This window comes from Delphinus delphis, chromosome 17 (assembly GCF_949987515.2).
Source record: "Delphinus delphis chromosome 17, mDelDel1.2, whole genome shotgun sequence".
NCBI classification, from domain to species: Eukaryota; Metazoa; Chordata; class Mammalia; order Artiodactyla; family Delphinidae; genus Delphinus; species Delphinus delphis.
In genome coordinates, this window is record NC_082699.1 from 27,359,078 (window position 1) to 27,385,064 (window position 25,987).

General features: G+C 34.0%; 1 protein-coding gene across 3 annotated transcripts in view; it reads left to right on the top strand.

Annotated features, from left to right (window-relative positions):
• The window catches only part of RALYL (RALY RNA binding protein like), an 831,637-nt gene that overhangs the window by 327,279 nt on the left and 478,371 nt on the right, over positions 1-25,987 (top strand). The gene's annotated exons all lie outside the window — the stretch shown is intronic.

Here is a 25,987-nt window from a genome sequence, read left to right on the forward strand (position 1 = left end):
TTGAATGCATGGTCTTTATTATCTATTGCATTTTTACTTAAAGTAGAATCGTCAACTTACTTGATCTTTCTCATAAGACAACTATTGTATAATATTTTAGTTAAAGTATACCAGCCTCAGTATCAGATAAACCTTGACATTTCAATAATTAACATAATAGAAATTTATTTCTTTCTCACATAAAATACAATCAGTGTCCTAGGGAGGAGGTGGGTGAGGATGGAAGCTCTGCCCCTCTTTCATCCAGGGACCAGGCTGTGGGGTGTTCTGACATCTTTCAGTGAGTGGCTACTATAGGGGAGGTGAACATTTCCTTTCTTCTCTTCAAGGTTTTCTGGCTGATATAATTATTAAATTAATATAAGACAGATTAACAGGAGAAAAATTTAATTTGTATATACAGGACCTTATAGAAATATGAAACTAAAAAAAGTGACCAAAGCAGGCAGCTTTTATACCTTGTAGACAAGGAAACAATAAATTTGTAAAGAATTGACAAAACAAAGGGGTTTGCCCTTGGGGTAGTAAATTAGTAAAGAAGTAACAAAGTTTGTTTATACAGGTTTCTAGGCCTCAAATTCCCTATTTCTGGTGATAAGGTTGTCTCTTTAATTCCTGGAACAGGAAGGGTACTCTTCCCATGGGAGTTTCTTTTTTTTTTTTTTTTTGCGGTACACGGGCCTCTCACTGTTGTGGCCTCTCCTGTTGCGGAGCACAGGCTCCGGACGCGCAGGCTCAGCAGCCATGGCTCACGGGCCCAGCCGCTCCGCGGCATGTGGGATCTTCGCGGACCGGGGCATGAACCCGTGTCCCCTGCATCGGCAGGTGGACTCTCAACCACTGCGCCACCAGGGAAGCCCTCCCATGGGAGATTTATTTCTTGCTTTCAGGGGGACAAAAGAGGGTTAGTGTGTCCTTCCTGTATTGGCTGTTTCTCAAGTATTAATAACTATAATTCGAAAGAATCAATATGCCAAAGTGACATATTTTGGGGTGGCCTCTCCTGAGCCCCTCACTATCATGGAACACGGAAAGAAGTCAAACCAGCAGACTGGTGAAAAAAGAGGGAGGATTGTGCTCTGGAAGTTTCTGCATTTCAAGCCTGGAAGTAGTCCTCATCTTAATGCTTACATTTCATTGACCACACCTAGATGCAAATAGGACTAGGCAGCCATTCCCACCCATAACCAGTGTATCTTTAGTGTGCAGATGATTCTTTGCCACAGTGGTAAAGTAACTTGAAGAAGTTATTCACTCAGAATTCATTTCCTAGCCTGTAAAATGGAAATAGTAGTGTTTAGTTCAGTGTACAATGCAGAACTCATATGTTTGTGAAGTGCTTAGAACATTGCTTTTATATGGTGCAAGCCCTGTAATAAAAATTTACACATGGTGATTTTAGCCCCTGAAATCATTCTAGTGCTATGAGAAATCCTCTGGTTTTTTTTCTTTTTTTTTTTTTTTCTTTTTTTCTGGCTGCACAATTCTGAGCAGATTTTGAATAGATGGTATAGGCAGTCCATAATAGTAGGGTTAGTGATTGCTGAGAATAAGAAATTATTTCAGGTGATTACAAGTGTGATGGGAGATAACTCTAGAAGAGGAGAGATTTCAAATTAGTGTTATAAGGATGGGCAGATATGGAAAGGTAATTCTAGGTGGATGAAGCATTATACCTGGAGTCCTAATTCAGGCAGAAGTGAATAAAGCCCTGTGGATGAAGAATGGTCTCATAGAGAAGAGTGGAGAGAGATAAGATTGACACCAGGCTGTGCAGGGTCTTACATGATTAATCTAAGTGAGTAGAAATACTTATGAGATTGTATTCAGTCTAATAAAGACTGGCTTCAAAGGAATATCTTATATTTGTTAACTATCATTTAAGTTGCTGTTATGCTTTAGTTATGTAATATATTATTTAATATGCACATTGATTTCCTAGTAATGTTGAAATATTCATTCACTTCTTCATTCATGTGTAAAAGAATTATTAATGTTCTATTACAGCCAGGACATCAATTAGGGTGAGGTCCACAGGAAATGAAAATTACTCTCAGATTTACAATTGTTACAAGCTATTTACTGAATATTTTATTTTTTATTCTTGGTTCTCATAATATAATTATCTGTCATTAAGTAACATGGTGCCTGTATTTTGCAATTTCTGGTGGACTGTATATAGCACTGCCTCTGTTTAGAGCAGTGTTTCCTAACCTTGGCAGTATTTAAATTTGGGGCGTTTGTTATGAGGGCTTGTTCTGTGCATTGTGGGATGTTTAGCAGCAACCCTGACTTCTACCCACTAGACACCAGTGGCACCCACTCCTAGTAGTGACACCTGAAGATGTGTCCAGATATTACCAAAAGTCCTCGGAGGGAGGACTAGTTAAAGCCACCACTGGTTAAGAAGCACTACTTTAGAGTAATCATAACAAAACAAACTCCATTAATTTAGAAATCTTACAATAGTTTTAAACAAGATAAACTATATGAAAACAATGCCTTGCATTATTTTGACAGTAACTCATAATTTATAATATGGATAGATCTTTTCCCGTTGTCTGGTATATGCATTTCAGAGCAATTATTATAATGTGTTTATGGCCATAGCTTACCACTTGTATCACCAGTTGTTTTTTGTTTGTTTGTTTGTTTTTGTTTTTTTTTTGCGGTACGCGGGCCTCTCACTGTTGTGGCTTCTCCCGTTGCGGAGCACAGGCTCCGGACGCACAGGCTCAGCGGCCATGGCTCACGGGCCTAGCCACTCCGCGGCACGTGGGATCTTCCCGGACCGGGGCACGAACCCGTGTCCCCTGCATCTGCAGGCGGATTCTCAACCACTGCACCACCAGGGAAGCCCTCACCACTTGTTTTTTTTAATCCTTAAAAACACAAACACCAGAAACAAATTAAACATCTATACAGTTGACATGTTTATACGTTTACCTATTTAAACAGTTTTTAAAGTTCTCTTTCTCTACACATCTTTAATATAATTCCTTTAAGAGATGTGATTTTTTTTTCATTAAATCCTTCCATTCAAACATTTCAGATCACCACTAGAAATTATGAAGAACAAGCCTTATAAAAATGTTCCATGAAAAATACTGAGTTCTGAGACTACTCAGATGCTTTAATGATGTTCAAATATATTTTATTCAACAGTACCAGTAAAAGCTTGTTAAAACAAAGAAATTAAGAATTTCAGCATCCCTAGTTGATGTTTTCTCTAGCAAATACATTAGTTCTCCCATGGTGTCTGTCCTACTCCATTTTGGTGAGAGTTATTCTCCTGCATATGCCTTCATGTACAAGTTAGATGCAATGTCTGAACATCCAGTAAGGACAGACTGACAGAGAGCCTGGGCTGAAATGATGAGCACAGTTGATCACTTCGGACATTGTAGTCTATTGCAGAACCCCTTGCAAAGTGCAGAACCCCTTAAGAAGTATACAACCCTTGTAGGGGCTTCTAAGTTATGAAAATCTTGTAGAAAACTTCCAAAGAATGCTGCCAGTAATAGAGAACATTTTTAGCAAGGCATCATTATATAAAACGATTACAATTTGTATTGATAAAAAAATAATAGCTTTTGCCTGCCTCAGTGTCTAAAGAACATATTATCATCATAATTTCTCAACTTGATAGTTTGACAAAGTTTTCAATTCCCAGGATATGACTCGTAAGCTAATCCTTCAGTTAATTTAAACATTAGCTGCAGTGAGAATATGAAAATTGAATTAGTAAATCTTTGACTTTTTTTTCCTTTTGAACTATTTGCCATTCCAGCATTTTTGTCCACTAAAGAAATGTCAAACACATCCCTATAGTTGAAACAACCAATTTTCCAACAAATTTTATATTATCCAGATATACAAAGTGGTTACCAGTTGCAAAATGTTATATTTAGATGGCGATTATATTTGTTTTCAAAAATCTATTCACAAGGCTGTGAAGGCTCTTGAATGGTATACATGAGTGAAGGCACAAAGAATTACTTATTGGATGGTATTCAGTATAAGTCATTTTTATTTCATCTTTTCTGTAGTTAAGAGAAATATGTTACCATTCTAAAATAGTAGATTTGGGCTTTCCTGGTGGCGCAGTGGTTGAGAGTCTGCCTGCCCAGGGGACACGGGTTTGTGCCCCGGTCCGGCAAGATCCCACATGCCGCGGAGCGGCTGCGCCCGTGAGCCATGGCCACTGAGCCTGCGCGTCCGGAGCCTGTGCTCAACAACGGGAGAGGCCAGAACAGTGAGAGGCCTGCGTACCGCAAAGTAAATAAATAAATAAATAGTAGATTTTAGCAAGAACATTTTCAGCTATATGTTATTTTCACTCATCAAACTTCTCAAAGAAGTTCAAGATTCACTTCATTACATTTAAAAAATAACTTTTCAACATCCTTCATGGATGCTAGATAATTAATTTCATTAACCCCATTTTACAAATAAGGAAATCTTATACTGTACTAAATGTTATAGAGAGCATGTTTTCAAGAAAACAAAAGCCTTGAAACTTCCTTTTAATATTTTTCAAAATTACTGTAGATTATCCTTCATTCTACTCTCCAAACTATACATATTTGGTAATTGCTTGAGAAGTCTTTGTCCTCTTCTTCCTCCTTCCATGTTCATCCTCATAATCCACTGTTCTCAGATAATAAACACTGAAAACAACACTCTGGACTGCAGAGCACAAAACACTTTTCAGGTTTTCAATAATTAAACAGGGTTACTTTATGTGCTCTAAACAAATGCTAATTAGCAAAATTCCAAGATATGGTGAATTAAAGAACTAACGTTTGTCAGCCAGGGAGATACATGCCCCCATATATGATAGAAAGACTGAGGTATTTTCTTTATGTCTCTAAAATTGTTTATTTGACTCAATCACTGAACCTAAATTAGTGAAAGCAGTCGTAGATACTGTTTATGAGCAATTTTTCACTAAGACTATTCACTGGAAACTCCTGAGCAACAGTGAGAAGAAACTTATTAGCTCTAATTTGTTCTAACTTCTTCCCTAGAACAAAGCTGGACACAATGATAGATAAAATGCAATGCCTCAAGTTATCCTTTAGTCTTGTTAGTAAAATATCTGAAAATCACAGTTGAATTAATTTCAAAATGCCTTACTGATAAGAACATTTATTCTTTCAATAGTATTTGTATAATTGTGTTAGATGCTTGCCAACACATATCAAGCTCTAGAAGGGAGTAGAAACACAATGCCACACCAAAATAAAATAAAATTAAAATAACATCGAGTAAATTATAATGTAAAATAATACAATAAAATAGAGGACTGCCCTTAGGAAATATTTTAATCATGTAGTAAAATATGTAGACATAAAATAATATGCAACTGAATACAGCAAATATAAAATAAAGCATGAAATAATGCAGATCAAGTACCACAAAAGGAAAAGTATTGTAAGTTTATTGGGGCAATTGTTGAGTGATATATACTGGTATTAAATCACATACAATAGAGGGTGGAAAATGTAAGATAAAACATATTATAATGCCAACATTAAGTATAATGCCAACATTTTTTTAAAGGGATGCAGTATTGTAAGACTGGAGAAGATCTTTTGGGAAATGTAGACTTGAATTTAATTAGCTCAGAAACAGTCGGTGGCAAAAATTCGAATATTAATCCTATCTAATTATAGATACTGCAGTTCTGAACTTAAATGAATTGAAACTAAAGCACAGGAATTGAAATTATACCTTCCAGTGTTTGTGAAAGATGGTGGTTAAGAGTACAGGCTCTGGACTCAGGCTTCCTATGTTAGAATCCTAGCTTTCCACATACCAGTTGGGTAATTTGGGGCAAGTTACTAAAGATCTTGGTGTTGTTCCCTTGGTGTTGTCTGTAAAATAGAGATAATCATAAGAGAACCCACCTTATTCAGTTGTTTTGAAGATTAAATGCTTCAATATATACAAAATGCTTAAAACACCACCTGGGACATATAAAGTGCTATAAAAAGCAAAGGAAAATAAAAGGCTAGGCATCTTATTAAGTCCTATTGTTAAATCGTTCTCAAAACCTTCTAAAATTTAATTCAGAAAATTGGAGTCCTGGTCTTTGATTTTGAGCTTCCTGGAGGTGTTGAGCCTATTCAAGAATGTTTCCTGTCTGGGCTCTGATTTCCTCATACGTGAGCAGAGCATGGGCTGTAAGTCCCCAAGAAGTCCTCATGTCCGTTATGGTTTGTGCACTTTTTGTCCCATTGAATAACTGCTTACTCAATTGTCACAAATACATCCTCCAGGTTGCCTTCTAAGGGGATTTTTGAATTTTATTATTTACATTTATATTTTAATACATCTGGAATTGAATTTTTTTATGTTGCCTGTTAGTGAACAAATTCACTTATCCTCATATGAATATCCAATTAATTCCATTTCTGAAGGATCTATTCTTTCCTCACTGCCCTGAAATGTCAGTGTGGACACAGAAAAATATGTAAATATTTATATATAATATAAAATATATTTCATATGTAATTAGACATATAATTTTATTTAGTATCTATTTATATATATAGTTACATTTGTGCTATAGATATTATACTGTAAATGGTACTGATACTACTGTAAATGGCATCATTTTGGACATTTCATTTCTTAATTGTTCATTACTGGCATATTTATTGATATACTCATATGTCTTCTGAATCCACTTATTACCTTGTGGTCATAAAAGATACTTAATATGATTTTAGTCTTGTCAAATTTATTGAGACTTATTTTGTAGCCTAGCATGTGATCTTTCTTGGAGAACGTTCCATGTGAAATTGAACAGAATATTTATTCTGCTCTTTTTGGATAGAATGTTCTGTATATATTTATTAAGTTCATCTGATTTAATGTTTTGTTTAAGGCCAATGTTTCCATATTGATTTTCTATCTGGATGATCTATCAATTGATGTAAGCAGGGTGTTAAAATCCCCTACTAATATTGTAATTCTTTTAATTTCTCCTTTATGTTTGTTAGTATTGGCTTTATGTATTAGGTACTCTCATGTTGGGTGCAGATATATTTGCAAGTGTTTTTTTTTTTTTTTTTTTTTTATTGCTGGATCATATGATAATTCTATTTTTAGTTTTTTAAGGAACCTCCATACTGTTCTCCATAGTGGCTGTATCAATTTACATTCCCACCAACAGTGTAAGAGGGTTCCCTTTTCTCCACACCCTCTCCAGCATTTGTTGTTTGGATTTTCTGATTGATGCCCATTCTAACTGGTGTGAAGTGATACCTCATTGTAGTTTTGATTTGCATTTCTCTATTAATTAGTATGTTGAGCAGCTTTTCATGTGCTTCTTGGCCATCTGTATGTCTTCTTTGGAGAAATGTCTATTTAAGTCTTCTGCCCATTTTTTGACTGGGTTGGTTGTTCTTTTAATATTGAGCTGCATGAGCTGTTTCTAGATATTGGAGATTAATCCTTTGTCCGTTGACTCATTTGCAAATATTTTCTCCCATTCTGAGTGTTATCTTTTCGTCTTGTTTATGGTTTCCTTTGCTGTGCAAAAGCTTTTAAGTTTCATTAGGTCCCATTTGTTTATTTTTGTTTTTATTTCCATTACTCTAGGAGGTGGATCAAAAAATATCTTGCTGTGATTTATGTTAAAGAGTGTTGTGCCTATGCATGTTTTCCTCTAAGAGTTTTGTAGTGTCTGGTCTTGTCTTACATTTAGGTCTCTAATCCATTTTGAGTTTATTTTTGTGTATGGTGTTAGGGAGTGTTCTAATTTCATTCTTTTACATGTAGCTGTCCAGTTTTCTCAGCACCACTTATTATTATTTTTTGTGGTATGTGGGCCTCTCACTGTTGGGGCCTCTCCTGTTGTGGAGCACAGGCTCCGGACGCACAGGCTCAGCGGCCATGGCTCACGGGCCCAGCTGCTCCACGGCATGTGGGATCCTCCCGGACCGGAGCACAAACCCGTGTCCCCTGCATCGGCAGGTGGATCCTCAACCACTGTGCCACCAGGGAAGCCCCCAGCACCACTTACTAAAGACACTGTCTTTTCCCCATTGTATATCCTTGTCTCCTTTGTCATAGATTAGTTGACCATAGGTGCATAGGTTTATCTCTGGGATTTCTATCTTGTTCCATTGATCAATGTTTCTGTTTTTATTCCAGTACCATATTGTCTTGATTACTGTAGCTTTGTAATATAGTCTGGAGTCAGGGAGTCTGATTCCTCCAGCTCTGTTTACTTCCCTCAAGACTGCTTTGGCTATTTAGGGTCTTTTTTGTCTCCATACAAATTTTAAGATTTTTTGTTTTAGTTCCATAAAAAATGCCATTGGTAATTTGATAGGGATTGCTTTGAACCTATAGATTGCTTTGGGTAGTATAGTCATTGTCACAATATTGATTCTTCCAATCCAAGAACATGGTATATCTCTCCATCTGTTGGTATCATCTTTAATTTTTTTCATCAGTGTCTTATAGTTTTCTGCATACAGGTCTTTTGTCTCCCTAGGTTGTTTTTTCCTAGGTATTTTATTCTTTTTGTTGCAATGGTAAATGGGAGTGTTTCCTTAATTTCTCTTTCAGATTTTTCATCATTAGTGTATAGTAATGCAAGGGATTTCTGTGCATTAATTTTGTATCCTGCAATTTTACCAAATTCATTGATTAGCTCTAGGAGTTTTCTGGTGGCATCTTTAGGATTCTCTATGTATAGTATCATGTCATCTGCAAACAGTGACAGTTTTACTTCTTCTTTTCCAATTTGTATTTGTTTATTTCTTTTTTCTTCTCTGATTGCTGTGGCTAGGACTTCCAAAACTATGTAGAATAATAGTGGTGAGAGTGGACATTTTTGTCCTGTTCTTGATCTTAGAGGAAATGGTTTCAGTTTTTCACCATTGAGAATGATGCTTGCTGTGTGTTTGTTGTATATGGCCTTTATTATGTTGAGGTAGCTTCCCTCTTAGCCCACTTTCTGGAGAGTTTTTATCATAAGTGGGTGTTGAATTTTGTCAAAAGCTTTTTCTGCATCTATTGACATGATCATATGGTTTTTATTCTTCAATTTGTTCATATGGTTTATCACATTGATTGATTTATATATAGTGAAGAATCCTTGCATCGCTGGGATAAATCCCACTTGATCATGGTGTATGATCCTTTTAATGTGTTGTTAGATTCTGTCTGCTAGTATTTTGCTGAGGATTTTTGCATCTATATTCATCAATGATATTGGTCTTTAATTTTATTTGTTTTTGTAGTATCTTTGTTTGGTTTTGGTATCAGGGTGATGGTGGCCTCGTAGAATGAGTTTGGGAGTGTTCCTTCCTCTGCAATTTTTTGGAAGAGTTTGAGAATAATGGGTGTTAGCTCTTCTCTAACTGTTTGACAGAATTCACCTGTGAAGCCATCTGGTCCTAGACCTTTGTTGTTTGGAAGATTTTTAATAAAGTTTCAATTGCAGTGTTTGTGATTGGTCTGTTCATATTTTCTATTTCTTCCTGGTTCAGTCTTGGAAGGCTATACCTTTCTAAGAATTTGTCGATTTCTTCCAGGTTGTCCATTTTATTGGCATAGAGTTGTTTGTGGTAGTCTTTTAGGATGCTTTGTATTTCTGTGGTGTCTGTTTTAACTTCTCCTTTTTCATTTCTAATTTTATTCATTTGAGTCCTCTCCCTCTATTCTTGATAAGGCTGGCTAATGGTTTATCAGTTATTCTTTATCTTCTCAAAGTACCAGCTTTTAGTTTTGTTAATATTTGCTATTGTTTTATTTGTTTCTATTCCATTTACTTCTGCTCTGATCTTTATGATTTCTTTCCTTCTGCTAACTTTGGGTTTTCTTTGTTCATTCTCTAGTTCCTTTAGGTGTAAGGTTACATTGTTTATTTGAGATTTTTTCTTGTTTCTTAAAGTAGGCTTGTATAGCTATAAACTTCCCTCTTAGAATTGCTTTTGTTGCATCCCATAGGTTTTGGATCATCTTGTTTTCATTGTCATTTGTCTCCAGGTATTTTTTGATTTCCTCTTTGATTTCTTCAGTGATGTCTTGGTTATTTAATAAAATATTGTTTAACCTCCATGTGTTGGTATTTTGTACCATTTTTTCCCTGTAATTCACTTCTAATCTCATAGCTTAGTGGTCAGAAAAGTTGCTTGATATGATTTCAATTTTCTTAAATTTACTGTGGCTTGATTTGTGACCCAAGTTGTGATCTATCCTGGAGAATGTTCCATGTGCACTTGAGAAGAAAGCGTAATCTGCCCTTTTTGGATGGAATGTCCTATAAATATCAACTAAATCTATCTGGTCTATTGTGTCATTTAAAGCTTCTGTTTCCTTATTTATTTTCATTTTGGATGATTTGTCCCTTGGTGGAACTGAGGTGTTAAAGTCCCCCACTATTATTGTGTTACTGTTGATTTCCTCTTCTATAGTTGTTAGCAGTTGCCTTATGTATGGAGGTGCTCCTATGTTGGGTGCATATATATTTATAATTGTTATATCTCCAACTTGGATTGATCCCTTGATCATTATGTAGTGTCCTTCCTTGTCTTTTGTAACATTCTTTGTTTTAAAGTCTATTTTATCTGATATGAGTATTGCTACTCCAGCTTTCTTTTGATTTCCATTTGCATGGAATATCTTTTTCCATCCCCTCACTTTCATTCTGTATGTGTCCCTAGATCTGAAGTGAGTCTGTTGTAGACAGCATATATATGGGTCTTGTTTTTGTGTCTATTCAGTGAGACTGTGTCTTTGTTTCAAGCATTTAATCCATTCATGTTAAGGTAATTATCGATTTGTATGTTCCTATAACCATTTTCTTAATTGTTTTGGGTTTGTTTTTGTAGGTTTTCTCTTCTCTTGTGTTTCCCACTTAGAGAAATTCCTTTAGCATTTGTTGTAACGCTGGTATGGCTGTGCTGAATTCTCTTAGCTTTTGCTTGTCTGTAAAGCTTTTGACTTCTCCATCGAATCTGAATGAGATCCTTGCTGGGTAGAGTAATCTTGGTTGTAGGTTCCTCCCTTTCATTATTTTAAGTATATCATGCTACTCCCTTCTGCCTTGTAGAGTTTCTGCTGAGAAATCAGCTGTTAATCTTATGGGAGTTCCTTTGTATTTTATTTGTCATTTTTTCCTTGCTGGTTTCAGTAATTTTTCTTTGTCTTTAATTTTTGCCAGTTTGATTACTATGTGTCTCAGCCTGCTTCTCCTTGGGTTTATCCTGTATGGGACTCTCTGAACTTCCTGGACTGAGATGGCTATTTCCTTTCCCATGTTAGGGAAGTTTTCGACTATAATCTCTTCAAATATTTTTGCGGGTCCTTTCTCTCTCTCTTCTCCTTCTGGGACCCCTATAATGTGAATGTTGGTGCATTTAATGTTGTCTCAGAGGTCTCTTAGGCTGTCATCATTTCTTTTCCTGCTTTTTTCTTTATTCTGTTCCTTAGCAGTGAATTCCACCATTCTGTCTTCCAGGTCACTTATCCGTTCTTCTGCCTCAGTTATTCTGCTACTGATTCCTTCTAGTGTAGTTTCCATTTCAGTTATTGTATTGTTCATCTCTGCTTGTTTGTTCTTTAATTTTTCTAGGTCCCTGTTAAACATTTCTTGCATCTTCTCCATCTTTGCCTCCAGTCTTTTTCCGAGGTTCTGGATCATCTTCACTGTCATTATTCTGAATTCTTTTTCTGTAAGGTTGACTATCTCCATTTCATTTAGTTGTTTTTCTGGGTTTTTTAGCTTGTTCCTTCATCTGGTACATAGCCCTCTGCCTTTTCATCTTGTTTATCTTTCTGTGAATGCGGTTTTTGTTCCACATGCTGCAGGATTGTAGTTCTTCTTGCTTCTGCTGTCTGTCCTCTGGTGGATGAGGCTACCTCGTGTTGTGTTTTCTTATTGGATTGATCCCTTAATCATTACGTAATGTTCTTCTTTAGCTCTTGTTACAGTCTTTGTTTTAAAGTCTAATTTGTCTGATACAAGTATTGCTACTTCAGCTTTCTTTTTGTTTCCATTTGCATGGAATATCTTTATCCATCACTTCGCTTTCAGTCTGTTAGTGTTTTTAGAGCTGAAATGAGTCACTTGTATGCAGCTTATACATGGGCCTTGCTTGTTTTTATTCAAGCAGCCACCCTATGTCTTTTGATTTGAGCCTCTTTTCTATTTACATTTAAAGTAATTTTTGGTATGTATATACTTATTGCCATTTTGTTAATTGTTCTCAGCTGTTTTTGTAGTTCTTCTCTGTTCCTTTCTTCTTCTTTTGCTCACTTCCTGTATGATTTAATAACTATGTTTAGTGTTATGTTTGGATTCTTTTTCTGTATTTTTTGTGTATCTATTATATGTTTTTAGTCATGGTTAGTTTGAGGTTCATATATAATGATTTACATATGCATCTGTCTATTTTAAGTTGATGATCTCTTAAGGTTAAATGCATATAAAAGCCCTAATTTTTTACATTTCCCCCAATGTTTTATATTTTACATCTTTTTATTTTGTGTATCCCTTAAGTATTCATTTTAGATGTAGACGATTTTACCACTTTTTTCTTTTAACCTTATTACTAGCTTTATATGTTGTAGACCCACTAACTTCATTATATGTTTGCCTTTACCAGTGAGATATTTTTCTTTCATCCATTTTTATTTCTAATTGTGGCCGTTTCTTTTCTGCTTAAAGGAACCACTTTAATATTCCTTGTAAGGCCAGTTTAGAGGTGATAAACTCTTAGTTTTTGCTTGTCTGTAAAGTTCTCTATCTCTCCTTCGGTTTTTTTTTTTTTCTCCTTCAATTCTGAATAATAATTTTGCCATGTAGATTATTCTTGTTTGTTTGTTTTTTTTCTTTTAGCACTTTTAATATATCATATAACTCCCTTCTTGTCTGCAAAATTTCTGCTTAAATGTCTGCTGATAGCCTTATGGGAGTTCTGGTGTATATAACTAGTTGCTTTTCTCTTGCTGCTTTTAAGGTTCTCTGTCTTTACTTTTTGTCATTTTAATTATAATGTGTCTTGGTGTGAACCTCTTGAGGTGCATCTTGTTTGGGACTTCTGTCCCTCCTGGACCTGTATTTCTGTTTCCTTCCTCAGGTTAGGGAAGTTTTCAGCTATTATTTCTTCAAATAAGTTCTATGCCCCTTTCCCTCTCATTTCTTCTTTTGGTACCTCTATAATATGAATATTAGTATGCTTGACGTTGTCCCAGAGGTTCCTTAAACTATCTTCACTTTCTTTAATTCTTCTCCCCCACCCCCATCTCCAGCCTGGGCTTGTGTGATTTCCACTAGTCTGTCTTCCAGATCACTGGTCTGTTCTTCTGTATCATCTAATCCACCATTGGTTCCCTCTAGTATATTTTTCATTTCAGTTACTGTATTCTTCAGCTCTAATCGGTTCTTTGTTATATTTTCTTAACTTCCTACTGATGTTCCCACTGTGTCCATCCATTCTTCTTCTAGTTCTTTGAGCATATTTATGATCATTACTTTGAACTTTTTTTCAGGAGGTTGCTTATCTCTTTTATGTAGTGGTTTTTCTGAGTTTTTCTCTTGTCCTTTTATTTGTAATATACACCTTTGTCTTCTCATTTTGCCTAATTCTTTCTATATATTAGGTATGTCCATTATATCGCCCCATCTTGGAGAAATGGCCTTATGTAGGAGGTGTCCTGTAGGGCCCAGCAACATGCTCTGCTTTGACCACCAGACCCAGATGCTCCAGAGGTGTCCCCTGTGTGGGCTGCATGCTGCCTTCTGTTGTGGTGTAGTCAACTGTTGCTGGAATGCTGGTAGGAAAGTGAGGTCTCTGGCCCAGTTGGCTTTGAAGCCCTGTCTTACATGGTAGTTGTGGTAATACTGGTGGGTGGGTCAGGCCTCTGGGGACCTCAGCATGGCTGACTAAGAAGCCCAGCTGCATGCAACTTCTGTAGGCCCACTGGTGTAGGTGTGGTACCCCTATGCGACTGGCTGCAAAGCCTGGTGTTGTGTGAATGCTGCAGGCACTGGTTGGCAGGGCAATCCCCCAGAGCTAATAGGCTAGAGAGAGAATTCCAAAATTTCTCCTGTCACACTGGTGTCAGGACTATACAACAAGATAGTAAAAATGGCTGCCACCAGAGCCTCTGTTCCTGAAGAGAATACTAACTGCTTCCTGTCTCTCTGGGAGGTTTTCTAAGATCAGTAAATGGATCTGACCCAGGTTTTTTTCAAACTAAGTGCATCTGTGCTGGACACTGAGTATATGAACTTTTGTGCATGTCTCTCAAGAGTGGAGTTTGCAGCATTTACTGTTTTTTAGATTTTTTGATGATGGCCATTCTGACTGGTGTGAGATGATACCAAAGGGAACCTTCCTACACTGTTGGTGGGAATGTAAATTGATACAGCCACTATGGAGAACAGTATGGAAGTTGCTTATAAAACTAAAAATAGAACTACAGTATGACCAAGCAATCCCACTCCTGGGCATAAACCTGGAGAAAACCACAATTTGAAAAGATACATACACCCCAATGTTCATTGCAGCACTATTTACAATAGTCAGGACATGGAAACAACCTAAATGTCCATCGACAGATGAATGGATAAAGAAGATGTGGTATGTATATAAAATGGAATATTACTCAGCCATTAAAAAGAACAAAATAATGCCACTTGTGGCAACATGGATGGACCTAGAGATTGTCATAATGAGTGAAGTAAGTCGGACACAGAAAGACAAATACATATGATATTGCTTATATGTGGAATCTAAAAAAATAGGGTACAAAAGAACATATTTACAAAACAGAAGTAGAGTTACAGACGTAGAAAACAAACTTATGGTTAACAGGGGATAGGGGAGGGATAAATTAGGAGATTGGGATTGACATATGCACACTACTATATATAAAATAGATAACTAATAAGAACCTGCTGTATAGCACAGGGAACTCTACTCAGTACTCTGTAATGACTTATATGGGAACAGAATCTAAACAAACAAAAAATGCAGATATATGTATATGTATAACTGATTCACTTTGCTGTACACCTGAAACTAACACAATATTGTAAGTCAACTATACTCCAGTAAAAATTTAAAAAATAAATAGATAAAGAGTGGAGGTGGATTCCTACAGCTCTCTGGTTTTCCTAAATGTAAGCCTTGCTGGTTTTCAAAGCTTGATGTTTTGGGAGCTTGTCTTCCCAGTGCAGTGCCCCCAGCTGGGGAGCTGAATATGAGGCTCAAATCCCTTGCTTCTCAGGGAGGACCTTCTATGTTGTGATGTGCTTCCTGCTTATTGGTTGCTGTGCCAAGGATGGGGATCCTAATTATACTACATCAAATCTTCTGTTAACTGTCTCATTGTGGCTCCTCCTTTATATTTTTAGTTGTGCAAAATCATTTCTGCTAGTCTTCAGGTTATTCTCAGTAATAGTTGCTGTGTACGTAGTTGTAATTTTGTGGTACCCATGAGAGGAGGTGAACTCAGGAACTTCCTACTCCACCATCTTGATCCCAACTTCTCAATAGTTTTATTTCTTATCTCCCAATGTTTATTTCTTTCCTTGTATTATTATATTGGCTATTATCTCCAGAAAACTATTCAAGAGCAGCAGTTGTAGCAAATATTTTTCTTATTACACGAGAAAGCTGTCAATATTTTGCAATTATCATTTGCCATAGAATTTTATTTTTGTGGAAATTCCTTATCAAATTAAGAAAGTTCTCCTTATATTTCTATTTGGCTATTAGTTTTCATTGAATTGTATTCAATGTTTTCCTATATAGAAATAAATATGATTTTTCTCCTTTATTCTGTTGATATGAAGAACTACAATTGATATTTGGATGTTGAATCAATTTCACACTCGTGGAATCAATGTAACATGATAATAAAGTAGTATCTTTCTTTTTAAACCTTTATGTTCATGATAGAGATTTAGAGATTGGCCTGCATTATTTTTTTTCCTGTTATGCCCTTACTAGTTTTGCTATTGAGGAGATTCTGTCTTCATAAAATGAACTAAGATGTGCTCCTTTTATTCCTGTTCTCTGGAAGAGTTTGTACATGATTGGTATTATTTCTTTATATATATTTGGAGAGTCTACCAATTACGTGTTTTGGGGTGGGAATATTTTGTGGAAGCATTTTTAATACAGATTAAATTACTTTAATAAGCATAGGACTATTCAGATTTTAAAAATTATTCTTGTGCCAGTTTTGGAGAGATATTTTTTTCCAAGGGATGTGCTAATTTGATATACATTTTCAAATGTATTGGCATAAAGCTCTTCATGGTATTCTCATATTTTATAGTCATTAGGATCTTCAAGTGATGTCTTTCTATTTTCTAATCCTAATATTAGTAAGTTTTCCTTAAATTTATTTTTTAAATCACTTTAATCATTTATTCCAATAACCAAATTATGGCTTACTGTATGTTCTCTATTGCACATTTGTTTTTGTTTCATTATTCTGTAATCCTATTATTTGTTTTCTTCCATTCTGTTTGGTTTAGTTTGCTACTCTTTTTATACTTCATGAATGAAGACCTAGATAATTCACTTTCAGCTTCTCATGTTTTTAAAAAATGCATTTCATCTTATAATTCTCTCTGAGCAGAGCTTTAGCTTTATCCCACAAGTTCTAACACATCATAATTTCAGAATCAATAGTTGATAAATATTTTGTAATTCACATTGAGATTTCTTCTTTGATCTACTGGATTATTTAGAAAGTTTGTTATTGAATTTATAATTTTTAAAATTGTTTTTAGCTCAATTTCACTGTAACTAGAGAATAAATTAGAATTCAAGGAGACCTTTTTCATAGCTCTGCATATCGTCAGTTTTCATAAATGTTCTTTCATAAGCGTTCACATGTATTCTGCTGTTGTTCTGTGCAGTCTTTTTATGTGTCAGAAAAGCAAAAATCACTAACTGAATCTCTCTGATTTGCTGTATCATTATTGATTTTTGTCTTTTTCTATCAATTATTAAGAGAGATGAATTATGATTATTGATTCATGTGTTTACCTTTTGAGTTATTTTAATTCTTGCTTTATATATTTGAAGCAATAATATTTGGTAAATAAAACTTGAAATTATATCTTTCTAATGGATTCATCCTTTTATTAGTATGATGTATCTCTATCTCTAGTAATTATTTTTGTCTTAAAGAAAAAACGTCTAATCTCAATATAGCTGAACTCACTTCTTTTGATTAATGTTTGCATAGTATATCATTTTTCATCCATTTTAATTTCAGTGATTGTGTCTTAATATTTAATGTATGCTTGTAAGCAAGATACAATCTGTTCAAAAATAGTCTTGGAGCCTTGTCTTTTCATTGTAATAATCTATTCACATTTAATTACTGATATATTTGAATTTATATCTACAAGTGTGTTATTTTTTGTTTGTTCATGTGTTTCATGTTAATTTTTTCTTTTCCTTTTAGATTAATCTTTTATTATTTTATATTTTCAATTATATTAGTATGTAAATTACATACACTTCTACTGTTCTTATAGTATTACCCTAGAGATTGCAACAGATATCCTTTATTTATCAATTTAATGTAATTTATTTGTTACTTCCCAAATCATCCTAGATTCATAGAATACTTTAAGTTCATTCTTCCTCTTCTCACCTTTTGTGTTATAACTGTCATGAACTTAAATTTTGCATATATTTTGCTTTATTTCTTAACTTTTTATTTTGGTGATTTTCAAGTATATTTTAAGAGTGAAACCAGCTTAATGAACTAGATGTACACATGACCCTATCTTAAAATTATCAGTACATAACCATATTATTTTTTCTATACCTCAACCATTTCCTTCCTAGTCTCTAGATTGTTTTGAATCAAATCCCAGTCATCATTTAATCTACAATTATATGTATATATGCATATATATATAATATATATAATGATTTTTAGAGAAAATAAAAGCATGATCTCACTGAATAAAATTGCTACAATTCCTTAGTATCAATCTAGTAATAATTTCCTGTGTTTATAATCCTGTCTTATACAGTTTTATTAAATTATTTAATTGGAATCCAAATAAGATACAAAGATTAAGATTCATTGATATGTCCCCTTCAGTCTCCTAATTTATACATTCTCCTGATATATTCTTGTTGGAGGAGGTCATAGAGAAGACGTGACCACCACTTGCCACGTGAACTGGACCCAGGCAATTGGAGGCTCCTTACTCCCCACTGCCCACCCCCATTCTTGGAATGTGCATTCTGCTTGCCTTTCCCATTCCCAGAAACTACCACAAGGATATAGCCTTGAGACAATATGTGATGTTGAGACTATCTGGATGGTATATGTGACTGAACCCAATTAAAGCCTGTATATAAACTTAGCGGGTGAGTGTGGAAAATTAGTCCTCTAAGGGCCACTCAAGACAAGCCTCATAATTTCCCTAGCTTATTAAACTTGTCACCACATGGAGTGGTCTGCTGCTTTCTTCAGTCTCTATGGCCTCCTTGTATAGGAGTCAGTTTCAGATTACACCCTGGAAGCTCCCAAAGAGGTTGTGAACTAACAATTTCCCCAGGTCCCTTTGCACTTTATCTGAAAGAACTGGGACATCTATCCTATAAAGTTTCACAAATTCTGCAATTTGGTGATTGCATCCCTGTGGTACCATTAAACATGCTTCTCTCTTGGTTGTATTTCCTAAAATTTTTTAACTGTATCTAGAGGCTTGGTCAAATTCAGGTGGAAATTTTTAAAGATTTCTTCATAGGCGATTATGTGTACTTGTATCAAAAGGTACATGTATCTTTCTTTCTTTTCTTTTCTGTTGTGATGCTAACAGCTACTGAATATAGTATTCTATTTCTATCATTTTTATTTGCTTATTAGCTGGAATTATTCTAAAATGAAAAATTCTTTCAGCATGTATATGGTTACCCTGAGTTACTGTTATTTAGGGGAAAAAAAGGATAACTTCTTTCCCTTTATACTATTATTCAGTATAGTAAGGTGATTCCTTAGCATCCTTTGAAGATTAAAGTGAATTTTAAGAAATTGTTAATAATTTTATAAGTTCAAGAATTAAACATATTTGGTATGTTTTAGTCCCTAAAGAATATTTGGTGTGTTTTGCAGTTGTGATCTCAATTAATGATTAAATTATCCTTTTTCTTGTGGCACCATATTCACATTGTTCCTGGCTCATTTTGATATAACTATAGTGGGTTTTTTTTTTTTTGTTTGTTTGTTTGTTTGTGTGGTACGCGGGCATCTCACTGTTGTGGCCTCTCCTGTTGTGGAGCTCAGTGGCCATGGCTCATGGGCCCAGCTGCTCCACAGCATGTGGGGTCTTCCTGGACTGGGGCACGAACCCATGTCCCCTGCATCGGCAGGCGGACTCTCAACCACTGTGCCACTAGGGAAGCCCATTCTAGTGTTTTTGATAGTTTCCTTTATTTTTGATATGACAAAATGTTCCAAGACCATAATTTCCTGCTTCATACTGGGAATCAGTCAGTTCTCCAAAGAGCTTTGAGCTTTGATACCATTTAATGGAAAATGTTATTTAGATCCAACATTCTTCTGGGTGCTAAGGAGGCTCATTGCTACTGAATTGTTTCTTGATTCTCAGTTGCTTCAGCAGTCAGAGCTAGACTACACACACACACACCCCCGCACACCGATACACCCCCCCACACACATTAAAGATAAATAAATCATTTCTGTTTATATATGTATACTTCCTATTAAAAATAAGGACTACAGGAATTTTAGTTAACCTCATCAATCTTACATCTATATCTCCTTTCAGCATTACAAGAAATCTCACTTCCCAACATCACTTTATAATTACTCATTTGATTTTTCCATAGCATACATTTAAGTGTCTCACAAAATAAGTATCATCAGCACCAATATCATTATGATTTCTGAAACAGTTTAATATTTTCTTTTTTTTGGTGTGTTTTTTCATAAAGAATATTCTACTAGGTAATAACAACAAAACTATAAACTTTTAAAGTCCTTTGAGGTGGTTCCTTTCTGTGAGATTATGTCATTAAGTAGATACCCAATTAAAATGCTGGATTATTAGGGATTGTTTTACTTTTTTGTTTTAACTTTATTGAGGTATAATTGTTGTAAAAAAATTACACATATTTAATGCATACATCTTGCTGAGTTTGGACATATGCATACATTCATGATAGCAACTCCACAATCTAGATGCTAAACATCCATCACCTCCACAAATTTTCTGTTCTTTTGTGTATTTTTTGTGTGTGGTAAGAAAACTTAACATGAGATCTATCCTTTTAACATATTTTGAGGTGCACAATACCATATTGCTAGCTATTGGTGCTATTTTGTATAGCATATCTCTAGATATACACCAGCTCCTGGAAACCACCATTCTATTCTTTGCTTCTATGAGTCTGAGATACCTCATAGAAGTGGAATCATGCAGTGTTTGACCTTCTGTGACTGGCTTATTTCACTTAGAATAGTGGCTTCAAGGTTCATCTACATCAAACTAAGAAGCTTCTATAGAAGAAGAGAAACAACAGAGGTGAAAAGGCAATCTATGAAATTGGAGAAAATATTTGCAAACCATTTATTTAATAAGGGGTTAATATCCAAAACACATAAGAATCTCCTACAACTCATTAGCAAAAAATTTAAAAAATAACCTAATTAAAATGGACTTGAATATACATTTCTCCAAAGAAAATAAACAAATGGCCCACAGGTATATGAAAAAGTATTCAACATCACTAATCATCAGGTAAATTCAGATAAAAACCACAATGAGATATCACTTCACACCTGTTAAGATCACTATTATCAAAAAAAAAAAAGATAACAAATGTTGGAGAGCATGTGGAAACATTAGCCACCTTGTATATACTATTGTTGGAAATGTGAAAGGGTGCTGTAGATAAAAAGTATGGAGATTCCTCATAAAATTAAAAACAGAACTACCATTCAGTACAGAATTTCCACTCCTGGATATTTATCTAAAATAATCTCAAAGAGATATCTGCACTCCCATGTTCACTACAGTGTTATTTACAATAGTCAAGATAACCCAGTGTTCATCAAAAGACAAATGGATAAAGAAAATGTGTTATATACGTACAATGGAATATTATTCAGTCTTAAAAAAGAAGGAAATCTTTCCACTTGCTTTTCTTAAACTTATTTTGTTTTACAACTATGTGCAATACTTACATGACTCCAAAATCAAAGTTAAAATAAGATATATTCAAAGACAGGTTAGCTGTTATCCCTAGCTCCTCTAAAGTATGCTCTCACCCCTATTTATAATTTTTAAAATTAGCTGTCTTTTGTTGGTCTGTCTATCTCATTACTTGTCTATTATGTAAGATCTAATCTATTTATCTATACACTATCCATTTTAGATAAATAATGACATACTAAAAATACTTTATCCATATTTCCTTTTTTTGTGTGTAGTCTCATTGGGTAACAATTCCATATCTCTGAGATATTTTCATTCTTCTTTACAGCTGCATAGTATTCTTTTGTGTAGATGTTCCATGTACTGTACCTTTTCCACCAGACCTCTGAGATGGGTTTTTGAGTTTTCCCAATCTTTTTCTACTACAAATAATGCTGCAATAAATAAGTTTTGATATGTTCTTTCATATTTTACTCAAGGTTCTCTGGAATGGATTTCAAGAAATGAGAGTGCTGGGTCAAATAGTAATAACATCTTACATTTTGCCAGATATTTCCAAATATCTCATTTGTAGATGTTATTCGATTTTACATTCCATCTAGCAATGCATGGCTGGGCCTTTTCCCCACAAACTCCCTAAAAATGTATGTTGAAAGAATTCTGAATGTTTTTCCCACCTGATGTATGATACATGGAATCTTATATAGCTTGAGTTTGCATTTCCCTAATTATGAGTGATGTGAGTTAATATTTTTCATGTATGTTAGTTTTCCTCTGCTTGTGGAAATTAAAAAATAATAATTATTTAATTAAACTCATTAACATTTTCACTGTCACTCTTGAATCATACTTATATTTATTTATTTTTCTTTTATTTTTTGGCTGTGTTAGGTCTTAATTGTGGCACATGGGATCTTTCTTGAGGCATGCATGCACTCTTCACTGAAGAAGCACTTGGGTTTCTCTCTAGCTGCGGCACTCAGGCTTCTCTCTAGTTGTGGCATGTGGGTTTTCTATCTCTAGTTATGGTGTGCAGGCTCCAGGGTGCATGGAGTCTGTAGTTTGCAGCATGTGGGCTCTCTCATCGAGGCACACAAGCTCAATAGTTGTGGCAGATGGGCTTAGTTGCCGCTTGGCATGTGGGATCTTAGTTCCCCAACCAGGGATCAAACCTGCATTCCCTGCATTGGAAGGCAGATTCTTTACCACTGGACCACCAAGGAAGTCCCTTGAATCATATTTATAAAAATGTTTTTCTATTCCTAGGTTCTATAAGAACTCACCCATTTTTTAAATTCTGTTCCTCATGATTTTTTTTTTATATTCATTGCTCTGATTTATTTGGAATTTATCGTGATATGTGAATAAGGAATTTTCTAATTTTACTATATCCCATATGGCTATCTCATTATAACATCATCACTTATTTTAAAATCCATCTTTTCCTTTATGATTTTGAATCCTGCCTTTATGGTATACTAAATTTCCATAAGCAATTTATTCTGTTTTTGAATATTTTTTCCTGTTCCATTTGTATGTCTCACTTAAAACCAATCAATACTAAATTATTTTCATTAAAGAAGGGTGTGTCTTGACATTTGGTAGGGTATATCCCTCCACAATGATTTCCTTTTTTCAAAAATGTCCTGCATCTACTACCAGTTTACTCTTTCAAATCATTTTTTATTCAAATTCAAATTTTTATTCAAATTTTATTCAAAATTTTTATTCACATTTTTATTCAAATTTTTATTCAAATTTTTAATTCAAATTTTCTAGATACAGAAAAAAATATTTTTTATTGGGTTTGCTTTAAATTTATAAATTAACACGGAAGATTGACATCTTTGTGATAGAGACTGTAACCAAGAGCATGGTATGTATTTCTACTTTAGTATCTTTCAGCAATGTTTTATGGTTTATTTCATATGTTATCCATATATATTTCTTTTTCAATTTCCACTTTAGTATATTACTTTAATTTTTTTAGTGTAAATGGAGTCTTTTCTTACATTGTATCTTATAACTCATTTTTTATATATAGATACTATTTTTGGTAGTACACTAATGATCTACTAAGATCATTAACTACTTAAACTGTCTATTAAATGGTCATATTGATATTTTCTGGTTGTACTAGGATATATTCATATGTGCAAATAAACATATATTATGGCTCCTTTTATAATTATCACTGCTTTTTCTTGTCAAATTATATTGAGCTCCAAATGAAACAAATATTAGTGGAAGTAGTGGGTGTTTTTCTGTTGCTCCTGATATTGTAGGAAAGTTTCCTGTGTTCCCACATTAGGGTTTTGGTTTTGGGAGACCAAGTTTATGTATGTTTGTGTGTGTGTGTGTCTGTGTGTGTGTGTCTGTGTGTGTGAGAGAGAGAGAGAGAGAGAGAGGAATTTTAATGTAAATGTGTACTGAATTTTATCAAACATCATTTTAGCATTTATTGAGATCATATGACTTTTATCACAGATCCATTAATGTGATATATTCATAGAAATTAATGAATGTCTTAAATATTGAACCATCCTTGCATTACTAGAACAAACCTCACTTGATCACAATATGTTTGTTATTGTGTTGCTGGATTCTGTTGGATAAACTTTAGAATTTAGTATTTTACCTTGATTTTTATGAGTGAATTTGATTGGTTGTTTACTTTTTTTGAGAAATCTTAGTCAGAATTTGACAATAATATTATACTCTATTCATTATATGAGTTAGTTTGGAAGTAGTCCTTCTTTTTCTATGCTTGGTGTAGGCTAAGTAGGTTTGAGATTATCTGATTGCTTAAAGATTTGGCAGGATTCTCCTGGATAATCTGTGCTTAGGTGCTTGGGGGTGTTTGGAACACTTAAATTACTTTGTTTATATCTTCAATAATAATTGTGATATCTTACCTCTCCCCAACCATTTAATTTTTATTATGATAGTGGTCCATTTTGTTGAACTTTTCAAAGGAAAGCTCTTGAATTTATTATTTTTAGTTATTCTATTTTTACCTTCAATATTTTTAATATTTTTTTCTTTTCCCGATTTTTGAGTGTGTACTACTTTTTATTTTTGATTTTAAAGTTTTATAGATTTTTATTGCTATTTGTAGCATTTGATATATTATGCTCTTATTCTATTTTTAATTCTGTAATTTTATTTTTATCTACCCTTTGATCCAAGTTACTTAATATTTTCTTTTCTCTTTTATCTTTAGGAATACCTTTTATTGTTATTAGTTTTTTGTCTTACTGAAGTTTTCTTTGTAGCCTAATTTGCGGCCACATTTTAGTGAACATTGATGTCTTCCATGTTAACTTCAAGAAATGAAGTCCCCAGTATTATTTTTTTTAATTTAATAAAGTGCAATAATATCTATCTTACTGATCATGTTGTTTAGGTTTTCTATACTCTTACTATATTTTAAATGCTCACCACAAGTACTTATCTATGTCTCCAGTGGTTTTCCTTGTCTTAAGCTTGACTTAAGCAGATTCCTCAGAAAGGCTCATGGGAATAATATTTCCTGAGTTTTTACATTTTTCCTCAAAGCTGTGGCCTTATTGTTGAAAGTCAGTTTGAATTGATATGAAATCCACCTCTTATTTTGCTTTCCTGGATCCTTTCTTTTTTTTAATTGAAGTATAGTTGATTTACAATAGTTTCAGGTGTACAGCAAAGCAATTTGTGTGTGTGTGTGTGTGTGTGTGTGTGTCTGTATGTGTGTATATATCTATATATATATATGTAGATATATATTCTTTTTTTGATTGTAGGTTATTACAATATATTGAATATAGTTCCCTGTGTTATACAGTAAATCCTTGTTTTTTTAATCTATTTTATATATGGTTGTGTGTATCTGTTGCTTTCCTTGATTTATAATTACATTTCTGCATGGTCTTCTGCTGTAAAGATTTGCTGTAGGATTCTGATGACTAACTGACTTTCTTTCCATTATAAGTGACTCAGTGTTTTTGACAGAATGTCAAAAGGATTTTTAAACTATGTTTTAAAAGACACTATCTGTTGGTGTTGGCTGCTTGGGGTCAATTTTCTCAGGTATGCAATGTTTTCTTTTATTATATATTTTCAAGTCATCTTTTCTTTCAGGAAAGTATTCTTTAATTATAATTTATAATTGTTAATTTACATTGTTTGAAGTTTCTTTGCTATCTTCTATGTCTATCACTTTTTCTCAAATTCTTTTTATCATTTTTCTTCACTTATTATTGATTTTAAAAATTTACCTCCTTTCCATCTCCTACTTCTCCTAAGACATTATCTGATGTGTTTACTTGTTCATGTGTTCCTCATAACTTAGATTTTCTTTAAGAAATTATTTTTTTTCTATTAATTACAAAGTTTCCTGAGTTCTGTCAGATATTTATAGATATATTTCCACTCACCTTATTTAAGAGAGTTTCTTATTTTGATCTGTGTAGTTATTTCATAAACTTCTGTAATTTCCTTAAAATAGTTAACTAATTTAGAAATTGTATGGTATAATTTTGTTGTGTTTGTAGCCATGTATTTTTGGTATGCTTTTATTGCCTATATGAATGCTTTCATCTTCCTTATTATATTTTATTTTCTCTTAAAACCTATTTTGGGACTTATGTAGCATCTATTTTTGTTTCTCATTCTAAAATTAAATTCATTATCTAATGTTTTTAGAAGAGAGACAGTAGGACAAAAAAGGTTTTCTCATTCACAACTTTAAAATTCTTATATTGTTTTCACAAATGATTTTAAAACATGTCACCTTACAATCTGAGATCTCTT